A 14,681-nucleotide genomic window follows, 5' to 3' on the forward strand; every position below is an offset into this window, starting at 1 on the left:
TATCAGCTACAAAAGAAGAAACCAACGTAACTACCGTAATTTTTTACTTCTGTAGTCGCAAAATAGAAATTAATTTTGTTACAATACACTACGCTTCCAAGCGGCTCACTGGATGCTGCAGAGAGGGTGAAGAGACGCAGTTATTGTCCTCTTCTTCTTGACCAATACGGTACTGACCCATTGTGCTCCTTGACCCAGTGTTATCATAATGATTATATCCTTTATCCTTGCAGCAAATGTCAATTATTTTTTCTTCATTTCCGAATATTGTGAATGTAAATGTCGTCTTTGTTCGTTTTAGTGAAATGACTGTTTTTCATTAACTTCTTTGCTTAAAAAAATTCACCGTTTATGTTGAAAGTCACAAACTAGTCCCTGAGCTAATTCTGAAACTATTCAAACTGGGTACACTGTAAACAGTTCAAAAAAATATCTATTAATAATATCTCTAATTTACTGAAAAACAAAATCTTTCACAGAAACGAAATAGATCGAGCATAGTGTTCTCAGAACCTATTATTCAATATAAATCTGGCGAAAAAGAACGTCATCTGCATATTTACGATTCTAGTACATACCAGATTCGGAGAATTACAAAAGTTTCATTTGGGAAGTGTACACCTACATCTGCATAAATCATCTCAATACGTCATTTTTCGGAGAAATGTTGTAATTCTCATTCCAATGAAATGATATAAGACGGCTTCATATCGGTACATAAGGAATAAAATTCAATAAGATTCTTTCTCGGTAAACTTTTGAGTAGATTATTATAATATATTTACGAATCGGTAATATGAAATGTATTTATTTTCTTTGCGGCTTCAATTTCCAGCTTTTTTAGCCGCCTCGCGTCAAAATTATGCTGATTGATGGGGTGGTAAAATAATTTCAGTATGTTACAGATCATTGGGGTTGTGGTATTTTCTGTTATGTTTTGTATTTTATATCTTTGTCAATAAAATTGCTTTCTCAAGAAAAATTATAGATTTATTCAATTTCATTTTTGAGTTTACTTGTTATGTTTTTCTGTCATTGGATATGTTATCAAATACAAGATTGTCATTCATAATTTTCGCATTGAAAAATCTAGCCAGTTAACAAATTCGATGATGAAAAAAATTTAAAACCTGTTTCATTTTACGTGTTGTAACACCATCTACATCAGAAATATCTAAAATAATGAATCATTTTTCATTGCTTTCTGAACACGATAGGTTTTTTAATCTGACGAACTCCAAAACATTTTTATCCTGCACTAAGACAAGTTTCATAAGTAATTTCATTTCCTTGAAGATATTTTTATGACAATTCAGTTGATATTATGAAAATCAAATGACTTTTGTTACGAAAACCTAACAAATCATATAATGTTACGCTGTTTGAATGTTATCACGTAACATAAGGCAGGTGGTATTCATTAAATAGAATTAGGTGGTGGGTTGGAACAGTGGTAGTGACTCAAGATCCAAAGATCGTGATTTCGAATCGACCTTCAATCTCTCTTGAGAATGTATTTGGTTAATGTCTCCATGCTCCCCAGATAGCTCGGTAGCTCGTGTAGTTATAACCAAATATTACTCAAAACACAAAATTGTTCAAATCATTGGTGGACACTTTTTTTGTTTTGAATTCTTCCACACACAAACTGAAAGAAAAAGCCCTCTTGGAGTACAAACTGGATAGGTGAAAGTATTTTTTGTATAATTCAATATTTATATACGAGTACTTGTTTCGAAAGTATACAGCGTGACTCACGGCCGATGATAGGTTAAACGTTTCTGGAAAACGCAAAGCATGATTTTTCTGAAAATTTTACCTCTCACATATCCTTACCTTTTCTATCGATCTGAAATATTTTCAGCATTGCTACTTCCATCAAAAAGTCCTAGCAACTTTATTTTTTTAAATGGAATACCCGGTATATTAATATATTTTTGGAATCGCTCTGGTATTTTGATACTGTTTTGTTAATAATGTCCTATACCTATCTCTATCTGTTTTCTAGATAAAGAATAAATTGTGCTAAATATGGTCCAAAACATAGCCTCAATTGAAATTAAGTACATCAGTACTCTCAATTCATGAAAAATTGATATTTTGATGATAGTTTGGACAAACTCGAAACTTTCAAATAACACCAAGAAATCGACTCCATATCATACAGGGCGTGCTAAAATTACTATTATTTCTAATGTGCATAAAAGTAGTCAAAAGTTGATTTTCTCAAATAAAACCCCCTGTATATCACTCGGTAAATTGAAAGATGGTGAAAAATGCTTCAAGATGATATATCATGTCCCTATACCTAAATCGTCAAGTTTTCTCAATAAAGTCGCTTCTTCTAGAAACATTATTTTTTTTAGAATTTGGATTTAGGTAGCAGTGGAATTATCAAGCTTATAGCAGTTTGGTTACTTTTATATGTAATTTACAAAGAGTTATCGACGGTGTTTCCAATCATCTTCCAAAATGAATGCAAATATCGATTATTCAAACGAAGTTCTTATGGAATTATTTATTATACAAATAATTTGTATAATAAATTTTATGTAAATAATTCAACCAAATGTATCCTGAATCAACACCAATGAACAAGAAGAAGTTTGTAAGGTTACAAAATAATTTCTTTAACTATGGCTCAAAGTTTCCAGGGAACACTGTACCAAAAATCAGTAATTTCTAGGTAAAAAGTGAGATTTTGTGGGCTGAAACATGTGAAAGTACAGACAATAACAGAATAGGATTTTTTAAAATAAAAACTATGTTTCCACAAAAACGGCTTTATTAAGAAAACTTGACGATTTAGGTATAGGGACATGAATATCATTTCGAAGCATTTTTCACCATCTTTCAATTTATCGAGTAATATACAGGGGGTTTCATTTGAAAAAATGAACTCTCGACTACTTTTATGCATAATGGAAATAATAGTAATTTTAGCACCCCCTGTATGATATGGAGCCAATTTATTGGTGTTATTTGAATATTTCGAGTTTGTCCAAACTATCATCAAAATATCAACTTTTCATGAATTGAGATTACTGATGTACTTAATTTCAATTAAGGCTATGTTTTGGACCATATTTAGCACAATTTATTTTTTATCTCGAAAACAGATAGAGATAGATATAGGACATTATCAACACAAAAGTATTAAAATACTAGAGCGATTCCAAAAATGTATTAATATACGGGGTGTTCCATTTAAAAAAATATAATTGCTAGGACTTTTTGATAGAAGTGGCAACGCCGCAATGCTGAAAATTTTAAGATCGATAGAACAGGTAAGGAAATGTGAGAGGTGGAATTTTCAGAAGAATCATGCTCTGCGTTTTCCAGAAACGTCTAACCTACCATCCACCGTGAGTCACGCTGTATTTTCTTTCGTCTAATTCAATGTTTACATGAAAGTAGTGGTTTCGAGATGGCAATTTGTGTCTTAAGTTTCCTCTTGATGGTCTACATATCTTTATAAAGAGTTCATTTTGAAAATAATCGCTTTCTTCCTCTCTTTGGAAGAGTCTCACATTTTTTTGTATGGAAATGGAGAAGTAGAAAGCCAATACCTTTTTTTTCCCAAAAATCAATCTCTCCTAAAAATATACCTCTTTCAATTGAAACAAGATTCTGATTACTGGGATTAAATCAAATAAACACCGATTACATGAGTAGATTTTCACTCATTCGTGGCATGAAGTCGTGATTTAATGAATAAATTGAGTGTTTCATTTCGTAATGTTATTCAGATTGCCGTATGTGTAAACAGTGCCTTCATTTCAAAACTTCCCACCCCTAGTACTTCGTTTAGCAGGGAGAATTTGCCGTAGGCAAAAAACAAGTCAATTTAGATATCGTTGGGGAAGTTTGAAACCAGCGCCAATAATATTTTAGGTTTAAGCCCCTTAATAATTTTAAATGGCACCCCCTATCTTGTAACATATCATTTTAAAGATCTTAAAAATCCTCACTCAACCCCGTTTAGAAAACTGAAATTGGTTGATCCGTTCTCGTAAAATAGGGCAAAAAAGAAAATTAATTATAATAAAAAATAAAATAATAGCTATTGCAATTAAATAAATGTACCTTATTTTATTAGGTGTTCAAAATGTTCACCATTGGTAGCTAAGCAAAAGTATAATCTATTCTCGAATTCCTGTCGGAGTTTTGTAAATGTTTCGTTATTAATTTGTCTGCATGTGTCAGTAATCCTGTGTCTTAGATCCTGAATATCCTGCGAAGGAGTTTTGTATACCATTGTTTTCAAATAACCCCAGAGAAAGAAATCCAATGACGTTGATTCTGGAGATCTCGCCGGCCATTCCAGAGCGCCTCTTCTGTCAATCTATTTGTCAGGATATCGTTGATCGAGCTACTGTCGGACATGCAATGCGTAGTGTGGCGATGCGCCGTCCTGTTGAAAATGTAAATTTTGTTCATCCAAGAGCGGGGTGTCTTCTTCATCAACTTGGCGTTCTAAGGACTGTCTTATGAGTGGATCGATTACATTTTCCAATAAGTTTAAATAGAATTGACCGGTTGAATTTTCTTCAATAAAAATGGGGCCAATTATTTCGTTTCACAGAATTCCAGCCCAGACGTTTATTTTTTGTGGATATTGCGTATGATCCTCTCTAAACAAGTGTGGATTTTCATTATCCCAGTATCTACAGTTATGCTTAATTACAAAGCCATTGAGAAAAAAGTTGATTCATCACTGAAGCAAATATTTTTTATTAAATTCGGGTCATTTTGAATTCTCGCAGTCATTATTTCACAAAATTCAATTCTCCTATCATAGTCATCGTCACTGAGTTGCTGAAGAATACTCACTTTGTGAGGAAAGAACATGTTTAGTTTCAAAACTTCGTGTATAGAACCAGCTGAAATATTTACTAACTTAGCGACTTTTGAAGTTGAAGTAGTAGGCTCAACGGCGAATTGGCCTAAAATCTCAATCTGGGCGGCTTCCGTAAGAACTCTCGGGTGCTTTACTGCTTTGTTGCACACAGAACCGGTTTCTTCAAATTTTTGAACAAGGTCTAGAACATATCGGTGACTCACATTTTGGCCTGCATGCCTTTCATTAAAAATCCGGGCTGTCCTACGAGCACACCTACCTTCAACACCATAAATAAAAATAATTTCAGTTCTTTTTTGTAAAGTGTACACCATTACGATTTGTATTACTGTCAGTGCAATTGTCACCACTTGACAAACAGTTTAAATCAGGAATAACTAATTCTGATAAATGTTTTCACCATTCAATTGTAACTGACGCCAAGAATCAACTGTGTGCCCTTATCTCACTTTCAGCTGAAGCAAAAAAGAGACATAAACATACCGATATTGAGTCAGTGGTAGCAGGTTCCATAAATTTTTGCATTTTGTTATAATTCATTTTCTTTTTGCCCTATTTTACGAGAACGGATCAATCAATTTCAGTTTTCTAAACGAGGTTGAGTGAGGATTTTTAAGGTCTTTGAAATGATGTGTTACATGATAGGGGATGCCATTTGAAATTATTAAGTGGGGGTAGCTAGGGGTAAGGGGGTTGAACCTGAAATACCACTGGCTCTGGTTTTAAACTTTTCCATCGATATCTGAATTGACGTGTTTTTTGCCTATGGCAAATTCTCCCTGCTAAACGAAGTACTAGGGGTGAGAAGTTTTAAAAAGAAGGCACTGTATGTGTATGTTTATAATAATATTTATTATTCACCACAAATCCACAAACAATATTAAGTTTCAATTTAAAAATAAACTAGGTAAATAAGAGAGAAACAGGTCTTCTACTCAGACCCTTACTACAAACTAAACTTAAAACTAAAATATACTTACTAACTAGTACCAGTGAACGAGAAGACAAGACAAGAGAAAAAAAAAATAAAACGTTTTATAAAAACACTTCGTTGTGAGATTTTCACTAGACAGTTTTACAAAAATGCAACACGTATTTTTTGCCATACACTTCACTTACGTGAAGATACGCCCGAGGAAGCCATTGTATGGCGAAACACGTGTTGCGTTATGGATTTTCATCAAGTATCGGCCGATTCCATCATATAAATTTCTTTAATTTTATGGGAAATTCTCTGCCTACTTTTTATACCAAAAATAAGTCTCAAAGAGCAGTTCTATATTTTCTGAAGCGACTATCCACGCCATCTAAACATGGCTCATATACAATATCATAATAGTTGAATTTGGAAAGCGCTAATGAATCACACAGCATTTTTTTACATCTTGGCCTAAATAGTGTCTATGTGGGTAAATCATCTTCGAGCTAGTGTAACTTTTTTCAACATATTAACCTGTTCTTTGAATCTCAATTTTTGATCTAGTATATCAAGTTTTTTGCACTCCCACTAAAAGGTGTTGTGTCATTCACCATCCTCAGTATAAGATTATAAGCTATATCATTCCTGACATTGTCATTACAGAACAAATTAGCGCATGACTTTGAGGATTTATTTTGAGTAGATGTTTATCACATATGTCTTTTGAAGATTGTAAGTCGATATTTATTTCTCAGTTAGTTTGCATGATATTATCGGGTTCAAAGGTTTTATATATCTGTGTGTCATCAGCATACATATCGTAGTTACAGTACTGCAGAGCCTCATGAAATGTTGCAGTAAATAAGTTAAACAGAAGTGGACCCAAAATACTACCCTGAGAAACACCGCATGATACATGAGCAAAATCAGAAGTTTTATCATTCAAAGTAATACGTTGAAGTCTATTTGATGAATATGAAGAAATAAGTTTGCAAGCATTTTGGTCAAACTTTAAGCAGTGAAGTTAAGAAAGGAAAATTCTATGGTTCATCAAATCAAATGCTTTCGAAAAGTCCAGTAGGATGAGTACAGTTGCTTTATTTTCATCATACGTATATGTGTATGTATATATATTTGTATATTAATATGTATATGTGTATGTATATATATTTGTATATTTATATGTATGTGTGTATGTATATGTATATATATTTTTTAATTGAGAAGAATTAATAATCCTAACTATGAAATACAAAATTCCAATAATAATACAAACAATCTATCTCAATCATCGGATATGTTAGCACCAAATAAAACAACTATATATTCTTCATTGATTCATATTCCCATTTTATCAAAACAAATTAAAAGCATATTCTCAAAATTGAATCAAAATGTCAATATCAAAATTACAAACAAAAATATCAAAACCGTTGGAAATCTATACACTAAACTGAAAGATAAAACAGAAGCAAACTAATATATTAGTATATAACATACCTTGTGCAATGATTGTGATTTACAGTACATTGGAACTTCTAGATCATTTAGAGATCGAATTGTTTCCCATAAAAGTGACATAAAACTCAATAAAAAATGTTGTGCTTTGGCTGAGCATTGTATTACAAAAATAATCATTTTCCAAATCACGAACAAAGTATGATTTTACAAATAGAAAACAATTACAAAAAAAGACTTTTTCTTGAAATGGTAGAAATTGTGAGAGAGCCCAATACTATGAACAAACGAATAGATATCAATCATCTTAGTACAATATATACTTATTTATTACATTTAGACATAAATAAAAGTAAGTGACATCATTGGGAATTTTCCATCATGTATTTCTTTTTCGATTTGTTAAGTCAAACACGAATTTTCTTTGACATTTTGTTATAAATCAAACATAACTATATATTTCCATGAACATCAATTATTTGTTTTTCAAAATTTTGACAACTATTAAGTCAATTTGAATTCAATCTTTTGACAAAAATTTTTTACAAACTTTCTACAATTATTTTATACAGTGTTCTCATATACCTATATTTTTTATATTTACTGTAAGTATCAATATTAACCTTTTTCTGTTAAAATTAAAACAAATTGTATTTTAGATAGCTCTGAAGAAGCTTTAAAATGAAACGGAAGCTTGGCGCAAATATTGTAAATAAAAACCGTTTTTTCGAAAGTTTTTCCACATTATTTGACTGCTGAATCTACGAAATCGAAGAAAAATATAACTACCCACAGTCGCTGAAATTTATTCACACTAATGTATATGCACAGATGCAGAAGGCTGTCATTCTTGGCTCACTGCGTTTGCTCAGGGCACATGATTCTCGGACCCAATGATCACTTACCCCATGGTGTGGGGAGTGGTCATTGGTTGATTATGCTGGCGCGCCCTCCCGAATGTATCGGGGCTTCGGGGGATAGGGCCTGACCAGCGCACACTACGGTGAAAAAAAAAATAATAATAATAATAACTTTATTCGTCTTTTCGATCATTTACATGATATAAGACATGTCATAAATAAAAATATAAAAATTATATAAAACAATAATAACGGTCCACAGTATAACATAGATCGGACACTTGAAACAGGTACTTAACTAGATACATATATACAAAAAACACATACACACATATATGTATACACATACATAAATATACATAAAGTAAATTTACCTTTAACTAGGATGAAAGAAATGCAGTGAAAGCAATAATCATGATAACAGTGTATCCCGTTCTAAAAATTCTTCTACGCTATAATGTCCCTCATTAGTTGATAGCTCCTTTATTTGTTTTTTAAATGGTATAATATGCAAATCTTTAATATATTGAGGCAACGTATTGAATAATATTATGCCATTATATGCAAGTGATTCCTTGAATGTCGATGTTTTATATTTTGGGATAGTTAATAAATGTCTATTTCGTGTTGCATAGTTATGAACTATTGATTCATCTCTCAGATTGGGTACCTTATTTATCACATGAAGCAGAGCTTTATATATAGATACAAAGTAACGTTAGCATCTTGTTCTTGCAGAAAGCAGGTCTACAGCTATCCCTGGGTGCAATATTAAAGATAGTTCTAATTATTTTTTTTGAACAATAAAAACACGTTTTGCCCCCACAGAAGAATCCCACATTAATACATTTTGAGCCATATGTGAGTACGCCAATGAATAGTAAACAGTCCTGATACCATCCCAACTAAGCACGTCTTTGATCTGTCGTATTGCAAATAACGCTTGATTCAATTTTTTGCAGACATAATCGATATGGGGCTCCCAAGACAAGGTTTTATCTATAAACACACCAAGGAGTTTGGCTGTTTCCGAGAGTTGGATGTTGTCGAGTTTCACTGTTTTCCTTAACGCGAAACTTAAATGTACTGTTTAACTTTCTTTCAGTTTTAGTTGATTTCTATCACACCTAGAAATTATGTCATCCATGACTGAATTAATGTTGTTTTCTAACTCCTCCGCAGTATTTCCAGAAACTGTTATGGTAGTGTCATCTGCGAATAGGATAATGAAACCTTGTTTTATATACTTCGGAAGATCATTTATATAGATAGAGAAAAGCAGTGGACCTAAAATGGACCCCTGTGGTACCCCAAGGTACCACAGGGTACTGCAGATACTGCATTATTCACAGTCACTAACATTTTCCTATCTTCCATAAAAGATTTTATCCATTCCAGGAGGAACCCTCTAATGCCAATGTTATATAACTTACTAACCATTATGTCACTATTTACTGAATCAAACGCCTTAGCCAAGTCAAATAATATTGAAACTACGTACTTCCCCTTATCGATTTTATTGTAAATAAACTCGAATTTTCTAGCAATAGCAGTCTCAACTGATCTAGCTTTTCTAAAACCATGTTGATGATCGGTTAGAATCTTGTATTTTCACAAACTACACTTAAACGATTTGATCTCCACTAACTTTATTGAAAATAATCATAACATGTTTCGCTAAAACATTAGCTTTTTCAAATGATTAATACATCCAAGCATCCTTACATTCATATTTATATACTACAGGTAACCACAATCGAGACTACCTGTAAGAAATTACCTGAATCTCTACATCACATACCTGCTCGATTATGCTTACCTAAAGCAAATTGCCTACCATCTACATCAATAATAATTCTTTATGGGTTTTTAAGAAAACAAGTTCAATAATGGTGATCTATTCAAATCTAATTGGTCATTCATTAGAATATTTGAATTTTTAAGTTTATTAATTTCCATTGCTTCTAAATGATTCAGTTTGAAACCTTTATTTTCAATGTGCAAAATTTCGAATTCTTCATTAAAGATGTGATTTTCTTCTAGAAGATGATTTGAATACGTTGAATTTGTTTTCTTGTTTACATAGCTCTTATGATGTTCCTGGATTCGATTCCTAAATGTCCTGCCAGTTTGACCAATATATACCTTAGGGCACGTTCCACACTTTAATTTATATACCCCTGATTTCTCGAATTTAGATGTCTCATCTTTATTATTTTTAACTAGCTTTCCCAACGTATTACTTGTTCTATATGCAATTTTAATATCTCTATTTCTCAAAAATGAAGCCACTTTTTCCGTTGGTTCCAACGGAAAAAGTGGCTTCATTTTTGAGAAATAGAGATATTAAAATTGCATATAGAACAAGTAATACGTTGGGAAAGCTAGTTAAAAATAATAAAGATAAGACATCTAAATTCGAGAAATCAGGGGTATATAAATTAAAGTGTGGAACGTGCCCTAAGGTATATATTGGTCAAACTGGCAGGACATTTAGGAATCGAATCCAGGAACATCATAAGAGCTATGTAAACAAGAAAACAAATTCAACGTATTCAAATCATCTTCTAGAAGAAAATCACATCTTTAATGAAGAATTCGAAATTTTGCACATTGAAAATAAAGGTTTCAAACTGAATCATTTAGAAGCAATGGAAATTAATAAACTTAAAAATTCAAATATTCTAATGAATGACCAATTAGATTTGAATAGATCACCATTATTGAACTTGTTTTCTTAAAAACCCATAAAGAATTATTATTGATGTAGATGGTAGGCAATTTGCTTTAGGTAAGCATAATCGAGCAGGTATGTGATGTAGAGATTCAGGTAATTTCTTACAGGTAGTCTCGATTGTGGTTACCTGTAGTATATAAATATGAATGTAAGGATGCTTGGATGTATTAATCATTTGAAAAAGCTAATGTTTTAGCGAAACATGTTATGATTATTTTCAATAAAGTTAGTGGAGATCAAATCGTTTAAGTGTAGTTTGTGAAATTACTATGGATCTTCATCAAGTAACGGCCGAATCAATCAGAAAATCTTGTATTTTTCGAGAAACACAATAATTCTATTTGCTACTATTTTTTCAATAACTTCAGATGGAATACTCAGTAATGATATTTGGCGATAGTTATCTATATCTTCATGTGAACCCTTTTTATGAATAGGAATAACTTTGGCTGTTTTGAAGACACTCGGAAACACGCCTTCCATTATAGAGTGATTCATAAGATTCAATTGAATTTCAGATATAGATGGAATGACATATTTCAGAACTTTTATTGTTATATCGTCTAGGCCACTCGATTTTTTATTTTTTAGTTCGGTTATTGTTGAAACTAGTTCAGGTTCTAGCACTCCTTCAAAAAAACATTGAGTTTTCGTTGAATCTCGAGACCGTATGTAGTAGTGACATGTTCTGACCTACATGCAAAATTATTGGCAACTTCTGTTCCATCATTGATCCGAATACCATTTGCTTCAAGATGAATCTTCCTTTTATTGTCAATTTTGGTTTTCCCTCTGAAACTATTTACAATATCCCATGTAGCTTTCTGTTTGTTTTCAGCTGTTTCTATTTGATTTGCGTATTATTCTGTGTTTAACTTCTTTATTCTATTTGTATATTCTCTTTTTTCCCTTCTGTAAATCTCGTCACTCACTTCTCCATCTATCCTTCTTTTGTACAATTCTCTCAACTGACTGCTTTCATTCTTAACTTCTCTCGTTAACCAACTTTTTTTTACTTTCTGTTTCTGTTTTACATTTATCCTATTTTTAGGACATGACACGTCAAGACACCAAGTCCATTCCTCCATAAATGCCTCAAATGCATTATTTGTAGTAAGTCCACTTACGCAAGTCCAATCAATATTACTTAGTCATGTCCTAAGTCCTCGTAAGTTCTCATCTGTAAATTTTCTATTGAAATAGGTAGTTGTAGCCAGAGAATCATTCGGTAAAGAGTTGGTAAGATTGCATGAGAAAATATGGGCAAGATGTTTGGCTAATAAAGTATCATATAAGAATAAAGTTTTCTTTTGAAATATTTGTGACAAGGTAGTCAATTGCTGTTGCACTCACATGGTTATATTTATTTTTTAGGATATGCGTTGGCTCATTTGTTGTTGAAGATGAAAAGATTCTAAGCAATCATTCAATATTTTCGTTTTGCTATTAGTGATATCCAGACTGTTCACGCTTAGATCGACACAGACAATGAAATAATTAAAATTTTCCTGCAAGTAAATACAAGTATGCTTTTGATGATGTATGCATATGTATATGTACATGTATATGTATATGCAAATACATACATGTATATGTATATACATATACAGATATGTTTATGTATCTAAAAGATAGTATTGCACACAACTTTTTGTATTTCAATTTGAGCGATGTTATTGTTATGGGTCGCCAACACTCGACCCAGATGAATTCAACATTGATTTGCAAGAGTATCTAGAGAAGCGTGTAAAAAAGTACGATTATGAATCAATTGTTGAAGACATAAATATGATATTTTGAAAAAACAGAATATTCTTCGGAATATTTGAACATTCTAAACGAGTAGTAATGTAGTAATAATAAATGAATATAACAGGGCTCGTGGAAATTCTGAATTATGCGTAGACCATTTTCATTTGAGAACACAAGCTGATTCGGAATTAACATTGCCATTCTTGATATCGACTGACCTAACCGACCATTACTCAGTAGCGCTACAAATTATAATTGTAAACCTAGTCATTATACACCATCCAGGAACAAAATCATCTTCATCAACTGCCATAAACTGAAAGATAAAATGAGGAATGTCAATTGGAATTAATTTCACGATTGCCGAAACGTACAAGAATCGGCAAATATATTTCACCAACTAGTTTCTAGTTCTATAACGACATGTACAGTTAAAAAAACATATCTCATCTTAGAATAAAAAGGAACGAATGGATAAGAAATGGTATTATGAACTCAGTAAACCACAGAAATCACCTCATTGCCTCAACAAATTCAAATCCTCATAATGGTGATTGAAATCTCTGTACAATAAATATAAAAATTGAATTAACACAACGATAAAAATAAAATAAAAACAACAATAAAAATTAATTGGCGCTCCGGGGTGACTTCATTGATTCCAGTGGCGCATTTGCTTTTTCAGCTGCAGGAAAACCCTGCAGTACCACATCATCTGAAGATCTTGATCTAACAATGTCGTCTCTCTTATAAAACAAAATGTAGGGTGTCTCCAGAGGCTCCAATGAATTCAATGCATCGCCAGAACACTTCGTGACATGACTATCGTCAAACTTAAACCAGTCCGTTTCTTCTTTGACCAAGGCGTAATAATGACCAAATTCAACGCCAGAACCACAGTGAACAATGACTGCATGAATATTAAAATAGTGGTCTGCTAGGTTGAAATGTTCATCGAACCTTCCAAAGAGTTTCTTGCTTCCGTCAGAGGTTGAGTCTTGTTTGAAGATCATCAGTGTTATAATTAGATTGACTGGTGCTATACTTGTTTCCTTATAACAGTCGGATAGTTTGGCGCATGTTTGACAACACAGTCGATCATCACCTGTTAAAAATTCCATTTTCAGATGCACGGACTAGTTATTAGTCATATTAGGAAAAGCTGGATGAAGTTCCAGAAATTCACATAAGTTTTCGGTACTTCTTGAACATTTACCACAAAGTAAACAAGTGAGGATTTTTCCAGCAAAAGATCTACAAACACAAGACGAGATGGGCTGTACGAAATCATTCAGTCCAGAGCGGTCAGGAGTATTGATTTTGCTATTGTTTTGCTCACGAAGAGTAGTCAACAAGAACCCCAAGAATTCGGAACAATCCTCATGTTGTCCTAACGAGTATCTAGTGGACTTTAAAGACTCCAGGAAATCGGTTGAAGGGAAAGATGATACCTTCTTACGAAACTGCGGCTGCATGAACAGGTGTTTGAGTTTGATGAATAAGTAGGAAACATTCCCATTCTCGTTCATCATTAAAACTTCGTTCTTGAAATTCTTCGTCATGAACAACACTTGTAAAATGCTATTCATGTAGCAAGTGTTTTTTCAACCGCTACTGAATGAAACAGATAGTTTTTTCCAAGATTTTGGTATTTTTTTCTTTTCAATTCCTCGTCAGACAATGCTGCAGTTCCAGCAGACTTGGAATTTTCGGCTAGATGGGAAGTCTCATACCACAGGTTTACCGTATTTCCATGGTATGAGAGACATACCATCTGGTCGTTTACCATCATCTCGACTGGTACCTAAGGGTTCCAGAATTGCAGGAACATCCTCTGACAACATAGCTCGTTTCAATATGTCGTTCACTTGGTGATGTTGAGATGTACGCCCTGCACTTCTCTTGCAACTCAAACCATGTGTACCTTTCTCATCAACTATACTACCGCAAACACAAGTATGAGAAACACAAATAGATGAACCCATCCTAAGTTCTACTGCTATTCTGAAAGATTCATCGTCTAATAGTGTTCCAAGAGATGCAACAGGTAAAGCATTCAGCCAAGCACCCGATTCCTTGATCATTGCTGCTTTC

Source organism: Leptinotarsa decemlineata, unplaced genomic scaffold, assembly GCF_025532065.1.
Source record: "Leptinotarsa decemlineata unplaced genomic scaffold, Ldec_3_MD MMD2_P_RNA_scaffold_7, whole genome shotgun sequence".
NCBI lineage: Eukaryota > Metazoa > Arthropoda > Insecta > Coleoptera > Chrysomelidae > Leptinotarsa > Leptinotarsa decemlineata.